At 42.9% G+C, this 17,694-nt stretch overlaps 1 protein-coding gene across 1 annotated transcript in view; it reads right to left on the bottom strand.

Moving 5' to 3' along the window:
* Positions 1-17,694, bottom strand: part of LOC124805421 (semaphorin-2A-like) — a 1,298,470-nt gene that overhangs the window by 98,395 nt on the left and 1,182,381 nt on the right. The window lies entirely within an intron of this gene.

The following is a 17,694-nucleotide window of genomic DNA, read 5'->3' as shown; positions in this document are numbered from 1 at the left end:
TCATATTTAACTTTTTTGAAGCCAGTTCATCGTACAGACAGACAACTGTTTATTATCTTGCAAATGCCACTTATGGAAACTGCTTGAGTCGTAAAAAATAGCTGATATAAACAAATTAGGTGTGTTACATTTTACCGTCACACTCGTATATACAAGTGTGAGCTTTGTCCGCAATTGTGCTAAAGTGAATAAGAGCAGCTGGAACCAGATGTGATACCATTTTCATGAATTTTGTGATGAAATCTGTGGTGGTAACATCGAAAATGGTGGTAAAGTGCCTAGTAACATCTAGCGAGTAATTGAAGAAGGTATATTACTTGATGCAATATTGGTATTGGATTATTATTTAAATTGTAATCAAAAGAAACAGAATATGAGCTTTGAAGTAGTTCAAAAACCGCCTCCAAATCCGAAACGGTTTATAGAAAACGAAGAGAACATATTCAGGCAGTAGTTTTCTCTTGTGACAGTTCATTCATTGGAGACAAAATAATTTTGAGTTTATTTCATAGTAACACCCGTCTTCCTGCACGTTACGTCCAGAGCAAATAGCCTCGCGGTAGCAGCAGTCGAATACACTGAGATAGCTGTCACTGTAGAACATCTTCATAACAGATTATATGGGTGAAAAAGGGAACAGCAAGTTTCCTCTACGTTCTCGCAAGCCTCTGACTCATATGAGCCGAATGACCGTCGCAATTTGTCCATTTTCGTTTTCCTAATAGCAACGTAATACTGTAGATTTTCTATAAGACATAGTGGCCTGGCTCTGCACCTTTTATCTTTACTGCAATTTCCTCTTTATTTTTATTCCAATACATCGCCCTTCGGTCCTCCTTTCCTATCCACTTGAATGTTCTCCTTTATATCTTGACTGATACTCAACTCATTTTCTCTTGGCTGATCTATTAGTATTATCCCAACACTTCTTAGTTTCTCCAAACTTCTCCCTATGAATACAAAATCATTAGAAAAAGCATGCGCTTGTACCTTTATGATAATTTCTACTCCCATCTCTAGCGCATCTATTAAAGGACTTTCCTCCGTTCAGTCTGGAACCGCGCGACCGCTATGGTCGCATGTTCGAATCCTGCCTCGGGCATGGATGTGTGTGATGTCCTTAGGTTAGTTAGGTTTAAGTTAGTTAGGTTTAAGTAGTTCTAAGTTCTAGGGGACTGATGACCACAGATGTTAAGTCCCATAGTACTCAAAGCCATTTTGGACTTTCCTCCGTCCTAGATTGCTTAGAAAGCGTGACGTACAATGCCCTTGTCGCATTAGCTTTTCTACATCTACATCTACATCTACACACATACTCCGCAAGCCACCTGACGGTGTATGGCGGAGGGTACCCTGAGTACCTCTAACGGTTCTCCCTTCTATACCAGTCTCGTATTGTTCGTGGAAAGAAGGATTGTCGGTATGCTTCTGTGTGGGCTCTAATCTCTCTGATTTTATCCTCATGGTCTCTTCGCGAGATATACGTAGGAGGGAACAATATTCTGCTTGACTCTTCGGTGAAGGTATGTTCTCGAAACTTTAACAAAAGCCCGTACCGAGCTACTGAGCGTCTCTCCTGCAGAGTCTTCCACTGGAGTTTATCTATCATCTCCGTAACGCTTTCGCGATTACTAAATGATCCTGTAACGAAGCGCGCTGCTCTCCGTTGTATCTTCTCTATCTCTTCTATCAACCCTATCTGGTACGGATCCCACACTGCTGAGCAGTATTCAAGCAGTGGGCGAACAAGCGTACTGTAACCTACTTCCTTTGTGTCTGATTGCATTTCCTTAGGATTCTTCCAATGAATCTCAGACTGGCATCTGCTTTGACAATCAACTTTATATGATCATTCCATTTTAAATCATCCTAATGCGTACTTCCAGATAATTTATGGAATTAACTGCTTCCAGTTGCTGACCTGCTATTTTGTAGCTAAATGATAAGGGATCTATCTTTCTATGTATTCGCAGCACATTACACTTGTCTACATTGAGATTGAATTGCCATTCCCTGCACCATGCGTCAATTCGCTGCAGAACTTCCTGCATTTCAGTACAATTTTCCATTGTTACAACCTCTCGATACACCACAGCATCATCTGCAAAAAGCCTCAGTGAACTTCCGATGTCATCCACAAGGTCATTTATGTATATTGTGAATAGCAACGGTCCTATGACACTCCCCTGCGACACACCTGAAATCACTCTTACTTCGGAAGATTTCTCTCCATTGAGAATGACATGCTGCAAAACTTTTTGATATTTTCGCTGCCTTTACTTTTGCCAACAATTATTTAAATATTTTTTATCTAATGAGTTTCTCTGGAACTGCTGCTTCTACATTCACTTTTCATACTCTGTTCCTAACTACGGTATCATAAGCTTTATTGAATTAGAAAAACGAGACAAATTGCAAGGAAACAGTACCCTTGCATGCTGAAGTATAATCTGTGATGCCAATGACGTTTGGTCTCAGGAGCAGTAAACAAGATTTTTGCTGGTGTCTGACTTCAGTGAACCACGGGCGCCCATTCAGCAAGACGGTCCTTGTAATTAAGTTTTGTACCACACCTTTTGCTCTTTGATGGAATGTTGTACGATATTAATGAATAGTGATTAAAGTGAATAGAGTGAATTAATTTGGTAGTGGATGAAACCTTATTCATTGTAGTGGATATTAGTAGCAACAAGGTCTCGTTACTATAATTATCAGGAAGAACAATCTTGTTAGATCTAAGGAAGGCCATATTGTACGCATTGGATTATCGGTACCAATGGCTTATTTTCTTAACAACGTCTTGTGCTGCAAAAAGTTGATTCTCACCTAGCAAAAAAATAATAAAACGCTGTAATATAGTAACCAAATCTGTAATCATTACTAAATGCAATTATTATATGAAAATAGGCCACTGAAGACGCTTACAAAATAAAAAGAAGCGAAATGCATATGGCAAAATATAAACAGAATTTATTTAGTTGCATTTGACGAACCATATCCCAAGAAGACAAGTCACTTTGTTGGATTCCCAAGCCTAATCCGTAATAGGCATTATTATGGTTTTCAACATTTTCTTCCATGTATATCAGTCCCTGTAGAACCCTTCAAAGATGTTTCTGTGAATTAGAGAGATGTGATATTGTACAATAATTTTGGTATATCACTATCTTGCCTATCCTATAGATGGCCATACGACCTCCTCATTCTGTTGCTTTGCCATTTCCCAGTCCGCCGAAACTTGTATCGTTATGTTGTACAATACATGATCGCTGTCATTTCAAATTAATTCTATTTTCACATTTTCTGTAACTGAAACTGATTTTTTTTTCTTCTCTTTAAAATCCTAGCCACGTATGTCACAAACAATTATATAAACCCACCTGAGTACCTTCGGAATTATTCACTTCTCTCCTTTCCTCGCTCTTTTAGGTTGTTGGAATGTTTTCTAAATACGGCTGCACACACATTTCTGTCGTGACACCATTATTTCGGCAGGTGAAAGAACACGCCATAGCAACAAGCACTAAAGACGTTTCCTCCGCAAAGTAGTCGAAGAAGATGTTTACCGTTCCGATTAGCCACTTTTTGTGCTTCAAGGCATTTCTACATCCATTGTACTGTTGTTGAGATATAGCATAGAAAATTATGACAAAAGTCCTCAACAATTATCTGTCAAATTAAAGACCATTCATATAGGTAAAAATCTGGGCAATTATCAAATACATAAATACAGTATATCAGTAGTACAGGCAGAAAGTTAGAATCCACATTCCTGGTTCAATATTTGGTGTTCTGGTTTGATTGTAAATCAGACATTATCCCAATCTTTCGTTGTAACAGAGTGTTTTTAACACACTACCAAAATTATTCTGGTGGCGTTTAAGTTGCCTTTGTCAATTCCAAGGACGCATCCTCTGATGTATTATCAGAGTCGACTCCTTGCTTAAGTCAGTGAATCACTTTACGTTAGTTATTTACGTATCCAGATCACTAACGTTAAAACGTGCTACCTGTAACAAGAAATTTACAGATTAACTTTCGCAGTCAACAGCCTTAGAGTGGTCATCACATTTTCTGATTACCAGTTACCATCAGTTTCTCATTCTGATGTTCGCTTCGACGGGACAGATTATCTCCGGTATCTTAAAACATCGCGACCATCCTTGAAACATGATGTTCTTGAGAATTTTCCACCTTACGCTGAGATGTGCTGTGGTAGCATCTGTGGTCGTCATTTGATGAAGGAAAAGAAATTCCAGTAGATTACTACTTGGCTTGTTTATTTCATTTACTAGTTTCAGAAAATTATAATTTAATTTTCAACGCAAACACTACATTTGCAATTGTGCAAGAGTCCTAGATACATTATGAAGTATGAGACAGTGCAATTGCCCTTGAAAACATGGCAAAGATTCATTCCTGATCTGTGTATGATATTTTTTAGGGTTGCTTGTCGATGGAACACTGCTCTTTATTTACTCTACTCGTACAATCACAGACGAATTTAATACATAAAAAGTGAAGATACAATTCTTTGAAAGGCGTCTGCAAAAGTAGTGCACATAATCGAGGCATAGAGAAATTTCTTGTTCTTCTCAAAATACTATCATTTACGGTTGCACGATATTGGCACTGAGGAGTTCTCAATATCTACGATGTTTCAATGAGTAGCTTTACAATGTGATTTTTACAGAAAATTGCTGAAATTCGATGTGGAAAATTTCCGAAGAAGCATGTTTAGACCAGTCAATATGCAAAATAAATGTTATGGCTTCCATACTAAATTCAAAACTGGCCATGGGTTCAAGGAAAGGATCTACAGACTGTCAGATATCAATATTATCGGCGAACTGACACAGAAAAAGTAAACCCCTTCATACTAGAACTATCAGCTAACATTGGGATTTTCCGCTTTGTGACACTGTACCAAGATTCATATCTGATGTTCAGAACAGCTATACAAATCTCTGTCCAAATCTTGTTGACTAAATTACATACTAAACACTTATAATTGTTGCTAAGTAATACCATTAAAGAACAGAGTTGATCAAAAACTTATGCTGAAATACGAAGGGCATTCCATAGTTAATTGTTCAGATGGCTGTCAGCACTATGGGACTTAACATCTGAGGTCATCAGTCCGCTAGACTTAGAACTACTTAAACCTAACTAACCTAATGACATCACACACATCCATGCCCGAGGCAGGATTCGAACCTGCGACCGTAGTAGCAGCGTGATTCCGGACTGAAGCGCCTAGAGCCGCTCGGCCACAGCGGCCGGCGCATAATTAATGCACAGGTTGGTGTTACTGTGAATTTTTTGATGCAGCAACAATGAAAATTACGTCAGACGTAGTTGGGAGCTTCAGGAAGAAGCGCGAGTTTTTATTTTTTCGGTGTGAACTCTAATATAAATTTGGCGAGAGATAGAAATGGGTGCTGATGGGGTCTCGGGTACTGTGACTGTTGAAGACCAGATGTCGCCCATCAAGATTGAAACTTAACGCCGAGAAAAACCGACAGAAATCCACAGTACGTTAAGTGAGGTTTGTGATGACTTTAGAAGGACCGTAGTACGGTTTCACGTCGGCCTTTTTCGTAGTGATCATATGAGCATAGACGATAATTCAAGACCCGCAAGGCCGAAAACGTCAACAAATGAACGAAGTGTGAAACCTGTGGCAGATGCTCTTGAAGAAGATAGCAGTGCGACTTGTGAGCAACTCTCTGAAGCCACGGGAATTCCCTCAACATCAGCATTCTGCATTCTGACAACTGATCTGAAGAAGAGAAAAATTTCTGCGAGATGTGTCCCACACCATTGAACTGCTGAAGAGGAGCAGAAACGTGTAGACATTGCACCGTTGCTCAAACAACGATTGGACCATGAAGGTCGAGTATTCTTGTGTCGAAAAATCGCTGTTGGTGGAACGTGGATTAGAGACTTTGAACCGGAGTACAAATCACAGTCCAATGAGTGGAGAGCTCCAGATCCTCCACGTCCAGAAAACATTCGACGCGCTCAATCAAAGCTCAAGTAAGTGATGGTTCAAATGGTTGAAATGGCTCTGAGCACTACGGGACTTAACATCTGTGGTCATCAGTCCCCTAGAACTTAGAGCTACTTAAACCTAACTAACCTAAGGACATCACACACATCCATGCCCGAGGCAGGATTCGAACCTGCGACCGTAGCAGTCGCGCGGTTCCGGACTGCGCGCCTAGGACCGCTAGACCACCGCGGCCGGCGAAGTAAGTGATGATTGTTGCTCATGATCAACAAGGAATCATCATGAGAGACAGAGTCCCAGGTGGAACAAGTGTCAAAGCAGTATATTATCGTAACTTCATTCAAAATCTGCGCAGAAAAATACATAAAAGACGACCTCTGTTGCTCGAATTGGGCCACTCATTCACCACGACAATGCTCTCCCGCTTACTGGCAATGCTGTAGCTCAAACACTACGCGGAAGTGGGAAGTGTTGACGCATCCTCCCTACAGACCTTAGACTTGTTTCCTAAGTTGACAAAACCCTATACATGAGGTCGTTATCTTTCTCTGGAAGAGCTTGCTTTCACCTTTACCTGAGCCATTCGACAAATGAATAGGAGTGGTGTCCTGGATGGAATAATAGAGCATTCTAGACGTTTGAATTCACATAAAGGGAAGCAGGAAGACTACACTAAAGGACTGTAAAGATATGTTAAAAAATTAATAAATAAAAAATGAACGTGTAAGTAAAAAAATGTGTGCGTTTTTTATGAAATGTTCTTAGTATCTTCAACAGAATGGTCTGTTAGATCCTACAGATGAATCACTGTCCGATTCTCAGCCTAAAAATAAAGCAGCCACGGGAGTGTTTGTGAGAAACATAGAGGATAAAGACCTTACTGCCTAATTCACATGCGATTAAAATCAGCAATTGTAGCTGTTTGATTAAACAGCAGCTCATGTTACATAATAATGGCCCAGAGGCTGAAGCCAGATGTGGAAATAAATACGATTTCATGGAATTACAGTTGCTATTTATTCAAACTGATAACTGTTGCGGATGGTTTATAGCAAATACCAAATTTAGCATTACCTGAAGGTAATCTGATAGCCTCACAGTGAATTGAATTTTTAAACACTGCTGTGTGGCTTATTAAAGGGACGTATGATTTTTCGCTTCACGTAGAAGTCAAATATATACTAAACGAACACGGCTTGGGAACCGATAGACAGCCTACCACTGTAGCTAGAGGACATACTAGACAGAGGCAAATTAGACAAATGCTATCCGAAACCCAACCGCCCCTTTAATGACGATCAGTTGAGCAAGGCCGGGAAGAGTCAAATGAAGCCGTCAGCAGTTACCGTCACATATTGCGTACAGCCAAATGTTTGTAACGTAGTTCGTTTATCAAATGTATATTAATGCACCATAATAGCAAATTTTGTTAGCATGCTGCACTCATCAGTGTTGTGAACGTTGCAATGTACACTTGTAAATGTTTGTAGAAGGAAATGTGTGAGATTCACTGCTTTAGACGTTATATTATTTACCTCGTATGTGAAATACAACAGATATGATGACGTGGGTCGGAGGTTCCAAAGGGTACGATCTCCTGAAATAGCCGTCGTGTCGCTTGGGTGGCAACTTTCGGTAGCTGCAAAAATGACATTTGTCAGTCTAATCAAAGAAGAATGACTCATATATCAGGCAGCTGCTGGTATGACAGAAATACGATGTACGTGAAACTGCGAAAAACCAAGCATATCAATAACGTGCCACTACTCACTAGGACCAACTCATTCCAGCCAACGTAATTGCACACTGTCCCGAACTGCTAACAACACCAACTTGTTCGTATTTACTGGAATAGCCTTAGCTGTAAATTGTCACAAATGATGAATAGTTTTGTTGACTTAGAGCTCAGTTTCCAATACAGAAATAAAAATAAAATGTTGATAAGTATATGTAGAGGTAGGCAACATAGATTTAAAGTATTTAAAATTCTTAAGATTATACCTTATGAACTGCAAGCTGTGAAAGACCAAGTCTGTTACCAGCGTCAAAAATAAGAGAATACTTTTCAGAACTGGAAGTTCAGTTAACATGCGAAGTTGAGAAATGTAACATTTGACAATTACATTGCCTGACAAAAGAATGAAGCACTCAGACGGAGAGGAGGAAACGAAACGCAACGTAACATCACTGGTTGAGACGGCATGTGGTATTACACTGAAGAGCCAAAGGAACTGTTACACCTGCCTAATATCATGTAGACACCCCGCGAACACGCAGTAGGGTCGCAACATGACATGGCGTGGACCCGACTAATGTCTGAAGTAGTGCTGGAGGGAACTGACACTATGAATACTGCAGGGCAGTCCATAAATTCGTAAGAGTACGATAGAGTGGAGATCTCTTCTGAATAGCACGTTGCAAGACATCCCAGATATACTCAATAATGTTCACGTCTGGGGGGTTTCGTGGCTAGCGGAAGTTTTTAAACTCAGAAACGTGTTCCTGGAGCCACTCTGTAGCAATTCTAGACGTGTGGGGATCCTATTGTCCTGATGGAATTGGGCCAGTCCGTCGGAAAGCACAATGGACATGACAGGAAACAGGTGATCACACACAATACTTACGTAAACAACACCTGTTAGAGTCGTATCTAGACGTATCAGAGGTCCCGTATCACTCCAGCTGCACAAACGCCACACCACTACAGAGCCTCCATCAGCTTGACCAGTCCCCTGCTGACATGCAGCGTCCATGAATTCATGAGGTCTCCATACCTGTACATGTCCATCCGCTCGATACAGTTTGAAACGAGACTCGTCCGACCAGACAACATGCTTCCCGTCATAAACTGTCTAATGTCGCTGTTGACTGGCCCAGGCGAGGCGTAAAGCTTTGTGTCGTGCAGTCATCAAGGGTGTCCGAGTGGGGCTTCGGCTCCGAAAGCCCATATTTACATCTACATCCCATATCTACATCTACATCTGCATCTACATATATACTCCGCTAGCCACCGAGCGGTGTGTGCGCCAAAGTCATATTTCCCCCCCTCTTTTCCACTCACGGATTGCGCGAGGGAAAACGAATGTCTGAGAGCCCCAGTACGAGATCTAATTTCCCTTATCTTTGAATGGCGATCATTGCGCGATTTGAAATTTGGTGGTAATAATATATGCTCTACATCCTCGGCGAAGATCGGATTTTGGAATTTAGTGAGCAGCCCCTTCCGTTTAGAGCGTCGTCTCTCTGCAAGTGTTTCCCACTTCAAACTTTCAATGAGATTTGTAACCCTCTCGCGATGGCTAAATGTACCAGTCACGAATCTTGCCGATCTTCTTTGGACCTTCTCAGTCTCTTGAATCAGACTCAAGTGGTAAGGGTCCCATACAGACGAACAATACTCTGAGACTGAACGAAGCAATTTCCTTTTTGAAGGACTGCATGCTTCAGGATTCTACCAATAAGCCGATGTTGAATCGTTCGCAGGCTGACGCTTGTTGATGGCCCAACACTGAAATCTGCAGCATTTTGCGGAAGGGTTGCACTTCTGTCACGTTGAACGATTGCCTTCAGTCGTCGTTAGTCTCGCTCTTGCAGAATATTTTTACGGCCGCCGCGATGTCGGAGATTTGATGTTTTACCGGATTCCTGATATTCACGGTACACTTGTGAAATGGTGGTACGAGAAAATCCCCACTTCATCGTTACCTCGGAGATGCTGTGTCACATCGGTCGTGCGCCGACTGTAACACCACGTCCAAACTCACTTATCTGTTGACAGCCTATCATTGTATCAGCAGTAACAGATCTAACAACAGCACCAGACACTTGTTGTCTTATACAGGGTGTTACAAAAAGGTACGGCCAAACTTTCAGGAAACACAAATAAAGAGAAGTTATGTGGACATGCGTCCGGAAACGCCTAATTTCCATGTTAGAGCTCATTTTAGTTTCGTCAGTATGTACTGTACTTTCTCGATTCACCGCCAGTTGGCCCAATTGAAGGAAGGTAATGTTGACTTCGGTGCTTGTGTGGACATGCGACTCATTGCTCTACAGTATTAGCATCAAGCACATCAGCTCGTAGCATCAACAGGTTAGTGTTCATCACGAACGTGGTTTTGCAGTCAGTGCAATGTTTACAAATTCGGAGTTGGCAGATGCCCATTTGATGTATGGATTAGCACGGGGCAATTGCCGTGGCGCGGTACGTTAATATGGAGACAGATTTCCAGAACGAAGGTGTCCCGACAGGAAGACGTTCGAAGCAATTGATTGGCGTCTTAGGGAGCACGGAACATTCCAGCCTATGACTCGCTACTGGGGAAGACCTAGAACGACGAGGACATCTGCAATGGACGAGGCAGTTCTTCGTGCAGTTGACGATAACCCTAATGTCAGCGTCAGAGAAGTTGCTGCTGTACGAGGTATCGTTGACCACGTCACTGTATGGAGAGTGCTACGGGAGAACCAGTTGTTTCCGTACCATGTACAGCGTGTGCAGGCACTATCAGCAGCTGATTGGGCTCCACGGGTACAATTCTGCGAATGGTTCATCCAACAATGTGTCAATCCTCATTTCAGTGCAAATGTTCTCTTTACGGATGAGGCTTCATTCCAACGTGATCAAATTGTAAATTTTCACAATCAACATGTGTGGGCTGGCATTGTTGGTGATGTCTTTATTGGGCCCCATGTTCTTCCACCTACGCTCACTGGAGCACGTTATCATGATTTCATACGGGATAATCTACCTGTGCTGCTAGAACATGTACCTTGATAAGTACGACACAACATGTGGTTTATGCACGATGGAGCTCCTGCACATTTCAGTCGAAGTGTTCGTACGCTTCTCAACAACAGATTAGGTGACCGATGGATTGGTAGAGGCGGACCAGTTCCATGGCCTCCACGCTCTCCTGACCTCAACCCTCTTGACTGTCATTTATGGGGACATTTGAAAGCTCTTGTCTACGCAACCCCGGTACCAAATATAGAGACTCTTCGTGCTCGTATTGTGGACGGCTGTGATACAATACGCCATTCTCCAGGGCTGCATCAGCGCATCAGGGATTACATGCGACGGAGGGTGGATGCATGTATCCACGCTAACGGAGGTCATTTTGAACATTTCCTGTAACAAAGTGATTGAAGTCACGCTGGTACGTTCTGTTGCTGTGTGTTTCCATTCCATGATGAATGTGATTTGAAGAGAAATAATAAAATGAGCTCTAACATGGGAAGTAAGCGTTTCCGGACACATGTCCACATAATATATTTTCTTTCTTTATGTGTGAGGAATGTTTCCTGGAAGTTTGGCCGTACTTTTTTGTAACACCCTGTATAGGCGTTGCCGATCGCAGCGCCGTATTCTGCCTGTTTGCATATCTCTGTATCTGAATACGCATGGCTATACCAGTTTCTTTGGCGATTGCAGTGGCGCAAAGTGTTTACAAAGAACTTAGCAGTGTAAGCCCACTTAGAGGTATGGCGATGCAGGCACTCTGGTCTGGATGCCTGCACTGATTCGGTGTTGAAAGGCTGCCGTAAAATCGTTGCCTGCTCTCCTGAGGTAAGCTGGTCCACAACTTTTGTTGGTGGTGGTAGTGCGACGGAGATGATGTCTAAGCTGGTCCAACTGGTGTTGAACACGGGACAAATATGGGGAGTTGTTTTGTCACAGGAGTACCTCAGTACCACGCAGACATTTCATAGTGACATGTGCCGTGTGGGGACAAGTATTGTCCTGCTCAAGAATGGCACTACGATCCCGTTATACAGGAGGTAACACGTGAGGACGCTGGATGTACGTGACGTATCGTTGTGCTGTCAGAATTCCCTCAGTTACTACGGGCCGTAAACTGAAGTCGTACCTGATGGCTCCTCAGCACCTTGACGCCAGGTGCAACAACGCTGTGTCTCATCTACGCACTGGAAGAATGGAACGTCACCTCAGGTCCCGTCATACCGCCGACGATGGTGATTTGTGGTAGTGCAGAACCGCCAGTCGTCGTTGAAAACAATGCGACGCCAGTCATCAGCAGTGCATGCCGGGAGGTCCTGCAGCACTCCAAATGTAGCCGTTTGTGTTGTGCAGTTAACGGCAGCCTACTCGCGAGACGGGAATTTCCTAATCCGGCTGTTGCTAGTCTCCGGGCAGTGGTGCAGGATAACACAAACTGACGCAGAGAGCACACTACTTGTTCTGACGTGACCAGTGAGGATGTGAAGGGGTTACTGTGTACTTGGTGCACAGTGCAAAGAGCCTCATTTGTGGTGGTCACATGTCACGACCGGGAACGTGACAATGAGTCCGCTCGCCCTCAATATCCCATGCAGTACACGATGAGGCCACTGTCATGTCCGAATGCACTCCAAATCTGGATATTGCACGAGTCGACCAGTAGGCCCCTTTTAGTTTCTCTCAGGTGATAACGCTGTCTCACACGTATACTTGGCATCTCTTACTTCTTCACAAAAAGCATTCAGCCTACCAAGCCTGGTAATAACACTAAACCATTAACAACACTAATGCACTTTGGTGGCCTTTCTGCCTGTCACAGGGAATTGCAACTCCACATTAATTTACATATCCGCCGGTTGCGTCTACGTGTACGAAGTCATATTTATGATCATATCTTCTGGATCCTTAAATTTTTTGTCATGCAGTGAACTTAACGCAGAACACTACATCCTGATTTCTACACCCCCTACGGAAGTGTTTTGGTTATAAATCGAATCGAGAAAGTATCCTGTCCATTTTAATATGCATAAGAAGAACTGAAAAAGTAAATAAGAAGATAAATTAATGAAATGGATGACAGAGGGAAAATTGTAAGAACAAATCTAGTAAATGGGTTTCTGTCATAGAAAGAATACTGATTGTTATCCTATGGAGGCCTGTGAGCTACCGTGTAATGAATTTGCTTCAACAGTGTCAAGTAAAATTCCGGAAAAGGATAGGTTTCTTGCGACGCATATGATTTGGTAACTAGATGAAAACGAAAAAGACTTTCGCATCCTTAATCTAAGGCTTTTCTGAAGGAAGGAAGAGTAATACTTACGTCCAGCAGACAATGAAGTCATTACAGACAATGCACAGGTACATGCACTTGCATAACTTTCGGGAAGCAAATCGCCGTTGCCCTTTCAGAGTATGTATGCCACCAGTTGCCTGGAATGGTTTAAGGAAAACAAAGAAAACGTAATTCTGAATGGATTGACACAGATATGAACTATCGCTTCATTCCAGCAGAGTGTAATGTGGTTCAGCGTGTCATCAATAGTTAGATCCGTTAACTAACTGCACTAGCTCAAGGTTAGGTGTGCCAAGGTAAGCGTTTAGTTACGTGTACAAATGTAATAATACAAGAACTTCTCTTATTTCTTAGCTAACTTTTGACTTGTAGTAACCTATAATTTAGTTTTACTTTCACATCTGGAAAGGAATCTAACAAACTGTAGTTTTTTCACTGATCTCTATACATTCCCCTTAACTACTGCAAAGAGGCAGGTGACGTAATGCTCAGCACGTCTCATTTTGTACTGCACCTCGTTACTAGATGGCAATCTTAGTAGCGTACTCTGTTATGCATTGTATTGGGACGAAATAGGTTGTGAAGCTGAGGATATTACTCCATCATATTTGCGAATGATTTGAGTAAACGAATGTTTAGAGAATTAGCATCCTATTTAAGACTAAACCTGATTATTGCCGTTGCTCTGTGCGCAGTTTCAGCATGCTATAAACCTCCCGTCTTTGGCCGATGTCATCTGGATTTCGGTTTTAATATACACAATAGTAGTTCTAAGCGGGACGTATAAGGAAAGCAGTAATAATCTCACTAACCGTAATAATCCTCTCACGTCGTGAGCCCATGACAGGCGACTCGGTTTATACACGGTGCAGTTATACGTGGTGCTGTAAAAAAAGTGGCCCGGAGAACAGAATTGTAGCGTACAAAGAAACACAGCAGAGGAAGGGAGATACAGTACTAATCAGACTACAGCAGATGTTGAAAGTGGCCATCATTGACATCTTGGCACTTCTGGGTCATGGTCAGCAAGTTGCTCAAGGTAGATCGAAGCTTGACCGCTGGAATTCCTGCAATCTCACCTGTAATGTTCTGCTGCAGGTCTTTCATACTGGGAGGGTTGGTTGCAATATACCTTAGACTTCAAAGCTCTCCACACAAAGTAATCGTACACTGCTAGATCAGGTGACCTGGGTGGACATCTAAGGTTGCGATCAGATTGAAGTCTGCTAACAACTCTTGTCAGGCGTGAAGATTGTGAAAATATGCTCCAAGATTCGGCTGACTGTATGGGCATTTGGTCCATGTTGATGGAGTAACGGTAGGTTTTTTCCCTCCTCCGTTAATGCTGCCACAAACGGTTTCAAAATGTCGAGGCACTTTTCTTTGCCCCACCCTCTATTAATGTGACCACTGCCTATGTTCGACGTCGATGTACATTAACCACTCACCGACACTAACTGAAGTGCTTCCTCATGGGTCAGTCCTCTTATTCTGTTGATGAATTCCTTGCAACATTTAGCTGATTCTTATGTTATATTGTTGACTGCGTTTACCTAAATTTACACCTTGACTTTTTCTGGGTTCACAGACATTTTATTTTTACCTGTCATTACTTTTATGCTGTAATTTCATTCACTGACACGTTCCATGACCTTGGAGATTTGCTCCTCAATTTGGTCCTATGGACCTTGACGTGTAAAGAAATAAATAAACAGCAGGCGGCAGCAATAGCAGTGGAGGGTGTGCAGAAGCACGTCAGTGAAGGGGGCATTCGTTGTCGTAATTCGGAACCGGAGCGAGTAATCTGACATCCAGAGGGGCATGATCATTGGCTTTCGGGCCACGGGTGGGAGCATTTCCGAAACGGCTAAGTTTACAAACCGTTCGCGTGCTGCTGTGGTTAAAGTATACCGTGCACTGCAATACGACACAATCCAATACCAGAATCGAGACAAGTGTGAAGCACAACGGGACACAAATGACATGGATGAACGACGGCAGCGGAAATATGTTCGAGTGAGTAGATGAACAACTGGTGAGCAACTGGCCACCCAGACGAACCAAGGGTTGGACAACAGTGTCTCCTCAACGACTGTTCAGTGCACATCACGTCGTCCGGCCTGTGAAGCAGGCGCCTAGTTCATGCACCCAAGCTGACTGTTGTTCATGGACGATGAAGGGTGGAATTTGCACGCCAGTATCTCAACTGGACCTCTACTGAGTGATTCCGTGTGGCCTTTTCAAATGAGTCAAGTTCTTTGTTCCATCGGACAGATGACCGTTGGTGTGTAGGGCATGAAACGTTCGAAAGCAAACACCGTTATGGGCTGGGGAATGTTTTCATGGCATTCCGTTGATGATCTCGTCATTGGGGAAGGCACAATGTATCAACAATGTTATTCATCTATCCTTGGGGACCATATCCATCCTTACATGTGGAAGAACTTTGCAGCATATCACACAGCTGGCGGTGTAGGTGCGAGGTTTTCGTCATACGACGTTAGCCGAGAATCCTAGCGCACCTATCGACGGTTCGAGAGTCGGCATGGCCCCACATCCCTGACGGTACCTTCCAGATCGTCACTGACTCTCTTCCTGCACGTCTTGCGTAGCAAAAGGTGGTTATTCAGACTTCTGACAGGTGGTCACAATAATTTGACTGGACAGTGAACGAAGTACACATCACATAAGTGAAAATATATTCTTCGTGAACAGTTGGCCTACGGAGAGAAGCTAGGAAGCTAGCCTGAGAGTCCGAGATACGACACAGATTTTGATCGAATCTACAATCCGCATTGACATCCCAATCTGAATCACTCGTGCTTCACCTTTTCTAACTATGACTCTTAGACACTTTTCCATACTGGTATAGCGAAACACCAGTCTTTCTTCCCATGTCTCTGACTCAAAATACAATATATAGACAAAGTGTGATTACAACAAAATAAATTTCAAATTAATATCGGGCTAGGTGCTCTAGTTGCCTAGAGCGAACCTGGAGACTGTAAGGTAATGGGATCGAATTCCGGTCAGACACTGGAATTCTCCTTTCTGTCTTTGCTCTGTCGACTATGTAGATATAATCCAAGAACAGCACGTGGCTCAGTTTCCACGTTAAACAGCAGGTACCCATTCCCTGTGTAGGACGTGGATGTCGCGGAAGCGGTGCCCAATTGAAAGAAGTTGCAACGAGGGTGAGTCAAATGAAAACCTTAAATTTGTAATAACAACTCGAAATTTCGCGCCGTTATCCTGTAAGTTGGTAAGCGTGCTACAAACAGTGTGCAGAATGGCCTGTAGGTGGCAGCATAGTGCAGATGCACACATACCGTCGCAGTATCAGTATAAAGATGGCCGCCCCAATTGCGACTTGCACCAGGGAAGAACAGCGTTCTGTGAAGGTCTGAAACCTATTGAAATTAATTTACGAATGAAGGTTCAGTACGGTGATGCATGTTTGTCACAGCAGCAGGTCTACGAATGGAGTAGGAAGTTCGCAAATAGTGTGACTCCAGTCGAAAATGCTCCTCGTCCAGGTAAGACACAACAAGTTGTAACTCCACAGAACATTGCAGCAGTTGAAGCCATAGTGAAGGAAAACGGCCGAGTGACACTGAATGACATTGCAGCATGTTTACAGATTAGTCAGGACACCACATTGTGCACGATGTGCTCCAGTTTCACAAAGTGTTTGCAAGATGGGTGCCACGGCAGCTGACTACTGAAATGAGAGAACGACGTGTTGATGCTTGTGAGGAAATCTTCGGCGCTGTGAACGAGAAGGTGATGGCTTCCTTGCAAGAATCGTTACTGGGGACGAAACCTGGGTTCACTTCCACCAACCAGAAACGAAGAGAGTGAGCAAGGAATGGCGCCATTCCTCATCACCAAGTGATTTCCATATGTTTGGACCACTCAAAGACGCAATGCGAGGAAAGTTCCGTTGTGATGAAGAGGTACGCCACGCGGTGCATGAGTGGTTGCGCAGACTACCAAAATAATTTTTTTTTAAGGAATTTGTGCACTTTGTAAGCGCTGGAGGACTTGCATTGAGCGTGGGGGAGATTATGTTGAAAAGTTATACAGATTTGTACCACTTTTGCACAATAAATAATACTTAAAAAATATTTAAGGTTTGCATTTGACCCACTCTCGTACAAGCGGCTGAACCGTGTTGAGGGACTCCCAGCCAAGCATGCCATACGCATTTAGTTTACTTTAGTCCACGATATTCGCCGACAGACGCCGTCCATGATATCACTCCCTTATGGCAGCTGCCGAGTGCGATGACAGTCTAGGGCATCTGTCCTTGAAATTGAAATAAATCAATTAATTTCTTAATCATGTGGACTAATTATCCATTGATCATATCTCGTTAGAGTAAATACTAAAAAAATGAAAAAAGGAGGATAGGTAAGAAGTAAACATAGCGTTAAGTAGCGCTCTGTAAGTGTAACTTACCAGGAAGCTAACAGTTGAAACCGATTATAAATACCACGCGCTAGCAGTTCCGTGTAGTGGAATGGCATGTCTTGGGATTTTCGTACCTAGTAGACGTGAAATGTGATCTCTGCTGGCACCAAACAGTTAAGCTGGGCCTTGTGCCTTGAGGGTAGGGGCTCAGTTGTAGACCAGCTCATTCTCGTA

The sequence above is a fragment of the Schistocerca piceifrons genome, chromosome 7 (genome assembly GCF_021461385.2).
Source record: "Schistocerca piceifrons isolate TAMUIC-IGC-003096 chromosome 7, iqSchPice1.1, whole genome shotgun sequence".
Classification (NCBI taxonomy): domain Eukaryota; kingdom Metazoa; phylum Arthropoda; class Insecta; order Orthoptera; family Acrididae; genus Schistocerca; species Schistocerca piceifrons.
The sequence above is the reverse complement of the archived record's forward strand: the minus strand, read 5'-3'. Positions and strand labels throughout refer to the sequence as shown.